The sequence below is a fragment of the Cucumis melo genome, chromosome 12 (assembly GCF_025177605.1).
Source record: "Cucumis melo cultivar AY chromosome 12, USDA_Cmelo_AY_1.0, whole genome shotgun sequence".
Taxonomy (NCBI): domain Eukaryota; kingdom Viridiplantae; phylum Streptophyta; class Magnoliopsida; order Cucurbitales; family Cucurbitaceae; genus Cucumis; species Cucumis melo.
Genome location: NC_066868.1, coordinates 13,652,438 through 13,659,398, shown reverse-complemented (window position 1 = coordinate 13,659,398; position 6,961 = coordinate 13,652,438). Strand labels below are relative to the sequence as shown.

At 36.8% G+C, this 6,961-nt stretch overlaps 1 long non-coding RNA gene across 1 annotated transcript; it reads left to right on the top strand.

The window, feature by feature from the left end:
* Positions 1-4,490: 4,490 nt before the first annotated feature.
* On the top strand, positions 4,491-6,797 carry LOC127144477 (uncharacterized). Its single transcript, XR_007816191.1, has 3 exons — positions 4,491-4,842; positions 5,390-6,312; positions 6,573-6,797. It is a non-coding gene; the product is annotated as an uncharacterized LOC127144477 (long non-coding RNA).
* The last annotated feature ends 164 nt before the right edge of the window (positions 6,798-6,961 follow it).

The following is a 6,961-nucleotide window of genomic DNA, read 5'->3' as shown; positions in this document are numbered from 1 at the left end:
TCTCCCAAAGCTGTTGGGGGAGATAAACATTCTAGTAGAGACCGTAGGCCTTACCGATCAAACACAGAGAACACATGGCGAAGGCCGAATAATCGAAGCCCACCCAAGCGTCCCCTCAGCTGTTTCATATGTGAGGGGCCACATCTGGCAAGAAAATGTCCGAATAAAGCTGAGTTCCATGCTTTTCAGGCCTCATTAACCCCAGATTCAGATGATAAATCAAATCAAGTCGAAGGTGAAGTGGACCAGCTAGAAGAAGGCGGGAAGCCTAGAATAGGGGCCTTAAAATATATGTCGTCTCTCCAAAAAAAGGTAGGGGAGAGAAGCCTACTAGTAGAAAGGGGCTTATTGTATGTTGACACCTGGATCAACCAAAAACAGATTATGGTTGATTCCAGTGCAACTCATAACTTTATAACAGAGGCAGAAGTCAAACGTCTAAGACTCTGTTGGGAGAAGGATTCAGAAAGAATGAAAGTCGTGAATTCCATTGCCCTACCTATCGTCGGACTAGTGAAACAAACGGTGATAAAGTTGGGAGGATGGAAAGACCCTATAGACTTTGTGGTTGTAAAGATGGACAACTTTGATGTAGTATTGAGAATGGAGTTCCTCCTTGAACATTAGGTCATACCAATGCCCTCAGCCAAATGTCTAGTGATTACTGGATCTTTCCCCACCGTCGTGCAAGCAGATATTCATCAACCTAACGGGTTTAAAATGATATTGGTCATGCAACTAGACAAGAGTCCCGTCCAAGAGAAACCACCATCCGCGGTGATCCTGCTTGGGCGTTGGGAAAACTGGGGGAAACAGTCCCCAAAGACACTGTGTGTCCCAAAGAAGTGTCATGGAATGATGTCAAATAGTTGGCCCAAATCCTTGTTGATGCGAAGGATGATTGACCATGGGATAGAATTGCTGCCAGAAGCAAAAGCGCCTGCGAAGAATGCTTATAGCATGGCGCCACCAGAGTTAGTCGAACTTCGAAAACCATCGAAGAAGTTGTTGAGTATAGGGTTTAGTAGACCTGTACAAGCTCTGTATGGAGCCCCGATCCTTTCCTTGAAGAAGAAGGATAGGAACCCACAACGGTGTATCAAGCGTCGTATCCTGAATAAGCTCACAGCTAGCCGCAAATATTCATTTTCCATACTCCCCAACCTGTTTGATCGCTCATGTGGGGTGAAGTATTTTCCGATGTCAGACATCCGATCGAGGTACTGTCGAGTAAGAGCAGTCAAGAAGTTTGGTCTGGATCGGTCACAATACAAAAGGACTCCAACGGCGACACATGCTAAAATTACCAAGGATAGTATTGGTACTGCAGTAGATCATAACTGTACAGGAGCATGATTGGGAGCCTCTTATATTTAACGGCAAGCAGACCGGATATTGCCTATGCTGTTGGAATATATGCTCGATATCAGTCAGATCCTTGTATCTCTCACTTAAATGCTCTTAAATGGATAATCAAATATGTTCACGGAACAACCGATTTCTAAATTCTGTATTCTTACGATACATCTTCTGAACTGGTAGGATATTGTGATGCTGACTGGGTTGGTTCTGCTAATGATAGGAAAAGCACCTCTGGTGGATGCTTCTTTCTTGGAAATAATATTGTTTCATGGTTCACTAAGAAACAAAATTGTGTATCTCTTTCCACAGCAGAAGCTGAATATATAGCTGCTGAGAGTGGATGCACTCAATTGATATGGATGAATTAGTCAAGGTATCATGACCTTATATTGTGATAATATGAGTGCTATAGATATATCGAAAAATCCAGTCCAGCATAGTCGAACTAAGCACATTGATATAAGACATCACTTTATTAGAGAGCTCATTGAAAATAAGGTTATTACATTGTAACACATTCGCTTGAATTCACAATTGGCCGACATTTTTACTAAACCTCTTGATGCAACCACGTTTGAGCACTTACGTGCAGGTTTAGGAGTGTGTAAAATATAGCTCCTTAATTAGCTAAAATGACGGAGCACCTTGGAACGTTCCTAATGATGGGTGTGTCTGTGCTGTAATAGGGATTAATGCCTATCTCTTCGACTTCTGTGGTAGTCCTTCTTGGTAAGAGAGAGTAGTTGAGAAGGCTTCAGGACTTTTTAAGCTGCACGTTTCGTACTCAAATCGTCCGATTTCTTCATCTTCTTATGTTCAACTGTGATTAAAGTTCATTATCCTTAAGAAGGTTCAACAATGGTGAACACTCGTAAGGGAACCTACACTGACAAGTCCACTGAGGAAGTGCTTGAAGCTCCGAGTCCAAGAGCAGCTGTGCATGGCATACGAGTTCGTGGGCGGCGATTCAAAAACACCCCGCCACGGAGACCATATAAACTTCCGTCTAAGAAATCACATGCAGACATTCCTACAAACTCTGATGACCTAGATGACGTTTCTTTAGCCCGATTATTAAAGAAGGTTGATGCTCCTGAGGCGTTTCTTGAAAAATCTACTGATCCTGTTTTGCCTGCTCACTCTCATGAGAGTTCGTCGTCTGAAGGCGTGATCATCCCTACCCCTGGACTTCGTCAAACTTCTTCGGTAGAATCAGGTCCATCACATTATTCCCCTCCGATTCAGTCGCCCATTCCGGACAATATTGCTTCGTCTGATCCACATGCTGCTCTAGATGAAGATGTTGCTGAGCTTGTTGCTAATGAAAATGTTGCTGAGCCTGTTGACACTGATGATCATAATAACGAGGTTCCCATTGATGATAATGAAGATCAGAGTGCTCAACAAGAAACACAATCAGTTCCTACAGAACCACAGCCATCTAGGAAGAAGGTCCAGCAAAATCGGCGAAACATTACAACCAAAACTGGCTAAAAGAAAGTTCCTCTAAATATCCCATTAGTCTCGGTTGATGGTATATCGTTTCATCTCGAGGAAAGCGTACAACGGTGGAAATTTGTTGTGCAACGGAGAATAGCTGATGAGGTAAATATTTCAGACAAACATCATTCATGTGTCAATATTGTGAATCTTATTGAGAAGGTTGGGTTGTCAAAAACTATTTCGGATGTGGGCCCGTTTTATCCTCAGCTTATTAAAGAATTCATAGTTAACTTGCCAGCTGATTTTAATGATCCAAGTAGCCCAGATTATCAGATTGTTCATATTAGCGGTTTCAAATTTACAATTTCTCCTACTGTGATTAATGGCTTTCTAGGGAATACTGTTTTGAACAACTTTTCTCCATCAGATCCGTCAACTGATGTTTTGGATTCTGTATTTTCTGGAGGGACATTATCTTCTTGCCCTACTAATGGTATGCCTGTTGTTGCTCTAAGTGTCAAGTATGTCATTTTGCATAAGATTGATATTGCAAATTGGTTTTCTTCATTCCATGCTTCTAGTGTTTCTGTTGTGTTAGGGACATTCTTGTATCGCATCTGCAATGACGACAGGGTAGACGCTGGTGCATTTATCTATAACTAAATGCTAAGGCATGTTGGATCATTTTGGGTCAAGCTTCTGATTGCTCTACCAAGGTTCTTTTCTGGTTTACTGCTGCACTTAAATGCTGCTGTATTAACTACCTCAGATGCAACTGGCCCTGATCCTATGACATTATCACTGAGCTATAGACTCTTTCAGGGCAATCATGTGCCTGACATAGATCATGATGTGCATCCGTCTGGAGGGCCTCGATTGTTTGATACGAAGAACTGGGATGAAGCTACTAATGGGTTCTTCGTTGATAGGGAGTTGGCTTCTAGAATTCTTAATTCTCTTACAATCGAGTCTCGTTCGCTATCTACTGCCATTAGTCTGATGTCTGAACGACGTTTGGAAATCAATTATCTTATTCCTCATCTGAAGACTTTTGCTTCATCCTCAAAGTCGAGGGGACCCTAGTGCTGATTGATGTATTTTTTTCTGGTTCAAAGGGGAAGTTGGTGATTGGTGGTGATGGAGGCTGTGGTGATGGAGACTGATATTGTTGCTATTTTTGTTGTTTTGTTCGTTTGAAGATTGTTTACTTTGTGCGCTGTTTGTCTTTTAGTAATAGAAGTTGTTTTGTTGTTCATTTTTTATGACTGAAGTAATTGAAAACATTTTGTTCGTATTATGAGAAATGATTTCATTAGTGTTGAAGTTTGTGGCTTATGACACATTGTTATCACTCGGATGTGCGACACAGTTGAACCAGAAAAGAAATTATTTTTAGACAAAAGGGGGAGTTTGTTGGAGTTTTTGTCTAAAAGATTTTATGGAATATTTTTGACTAAAAGATTTTATGGAATATTTTTGACTAAAAGATTTTATGGAATATTTTTGACTAAAAGATTTTATGGAATATTTTTGACTAAATATCTTTGATTAATAAATTAAAAGATGAGATATTTAAGAGATAAAAGATTTTCCACTATTCTAGGAATCTTGTTGAGAAAAGAAGATTTATACATGTGTATAAATAGGATGTTATGGGGTTTGTTACGACTGTGGCGAAAAACGAAAAGACACAAGTTAAAGAAGATCATTCATGTCAGCGTTGACCGTAGATGCTACTGGGTTCCAAAGGTTAATTTCATGGTTAATTTCATAAACTAAGTTTAAAAACAAAATTTAGTCTATAATATCATGATAACATTTTTCATACAAACAAAAGAAACTGACATTTTTATTTTCAAACGTTATAAAAAAAAAAAATTAAACCAAACAAACCATAAGGGTGTCTGAATTTTAGGTTGATTTAAGTTTTCGGAAAAATGAAAACTAACCCTAAACATTATCGTTTATCGTGAAGTTGTGGTAAGAAGGAAAATGTAGGGACAGAAGGGGTCTCAATGATTTCGGGAGGGTCAAGAGGTAGGGTTCCTCTCTCTTTTTGTGTGGTTCACCTCAATTCCCACAAAAAAATATCTTTTCTTCGCTAACACCCATTCTTTTCCTTTCTGTGGATGAAAAACTCTTCCTCTCCTTACTTTCGTTTGCTGTTTATTTGTTCCCCCTTAAAATAATATTTTCTCACCATAACTCTTTACTTTAGTATTTTTAAATCTTTAATTTTTGTTTTTGGAACTTTCCATCCATCTTAAATTTATTATAGATTATTATTATTTTATTATATAAACTTTTCATTATTTTTTATTTTTTTATTTTTTATTCCAAATTTTACTAGCATATCATATTATGTTTCTTGACATAAACTCATAAATGAAATGATATTATAATCTGTAAATCAAACATCTCATTGGTCATTTCATAATAAATAAAATTCTACCTTAAATTGCATATCCAAAATACCTACTTTTTTAGAATTTTCAATATCCTCAAAATTCAATCAACTCGATTGAAAGAGTCATTTGAATAATTGCGTTTATCACTGTTACCTTATTATTCACATTTTTCATAGGTTTGAAGACAAGAAAATATCTTCGGCAACAAATGTCGGAACTTTAGATCCACAAATAATATCAAATGCACAGCAGCCATTGTTGTCGTTGAGAATTAAAATTTTGGTATATAAAAAGTGAAATTGGTTTATCAATTACCTAGCTATATAGTTTATAATTTTTATATAAGTTGGTTTACTAATCTTCACCTTCTAGCTATTTCAATTTAGGATACATGTCAACTTTTAATTAGTCCTAAATTAAATTATTTGTATTTTCATTATTAGTTTGATAAAGCAATTTGTGATTGATCCAAGATTTTTTGCTCAACACACTTTTTCAAATATAGTAAAATGAATCAAAATATTTATAAAATATAGCAAAATTTTAGCTTCTATCAATAATACACACAATGATAACCACTAATAGATTTTTATCAATGTTTATGTGAGAGCTTGATCGTCTCCTAAGCTATGCGATAAGACACTATGTGGTAAGAGTGGAAGTGTTTCTCGCAACTTGATGCAATGAGACGTTTTAATCAAGTGTTTAGAAAGTTCCTATGCGTTTTGGTAAGAGGTGGCCTAAGATTCCTTATCAAAAAGTAGTTGACGTCATTTCTTATATATGTAGGACGGTGCTTAGTTCTAACCCAACCGCTCACTTATGATCAGAATTTGAACGATGAGAGCTACGTGGTAAAATGCGATTTGTTGAAAACTCATCGTCAGATAGAAGTAATCGTTCCAATGTGAAAATTCTCACCGAAGAAGTATATAAATAGGGAGTTCTGGGTAAGTTTTCAAGCTTAATCTATACTCTAGCTAAGTAAAGGCTTGAAAATTTATAAGGCGTTAAGAAGACTTTTCAGAGCTATCACATGTTCAAGGTTGACAAGGACTTTTGCTAAGTGCTTAGACCAAAAGGGAACCTCATCTCGACTGTGAGTAGTTTTTAAAATAAATTGAAAGCCCAAAATGATTTTTAACTCATATTTGAACTTTTGAGTATTGTTATTTATTTAATATTGTCATTCGATTTATAAATGGGTATGGGTTGAAAATAGATCATGATTTATGATTTTTGAAAGGTTTCGGTACCTTATGCGATGAACCTTACACTTGCTTTTTGATTTGGTATAAGATGTCTTATACTTAGCTTTATGATATGGTATAAGATGTCTCTTGCTTGCTTTGTGATCAGGTATTAGAAGACCGTGTTATACGTATATGGTATTAATGATTCACTAAATGCGTTGAGATTACTCTACACAACCATAATTCGGCAATGAGAGCATATGAATGTCATCTCAGTTGAGGTGATGAGTACAATTGTAATTCATTGTGATTTTATGTTTTACTATTTATGTTGAATGGTTTACGTGAAGAAAAGATGAACTTTCAAAGACTTTGTGAACTAAGCGATATGGATTTCAGTGTTTGAAATCGCTTAAAGGCAATGAAATGGTTTTTGAATTTTGAACCGCATATTCTGATAAATCCATTGAGCTTGCAAAGTAAATTTCAAGTTTATGATTTATGTGTTGTTTTTGTGAAAACCATTTATTAAAGTGAAATGTGTAGAAGAAATCA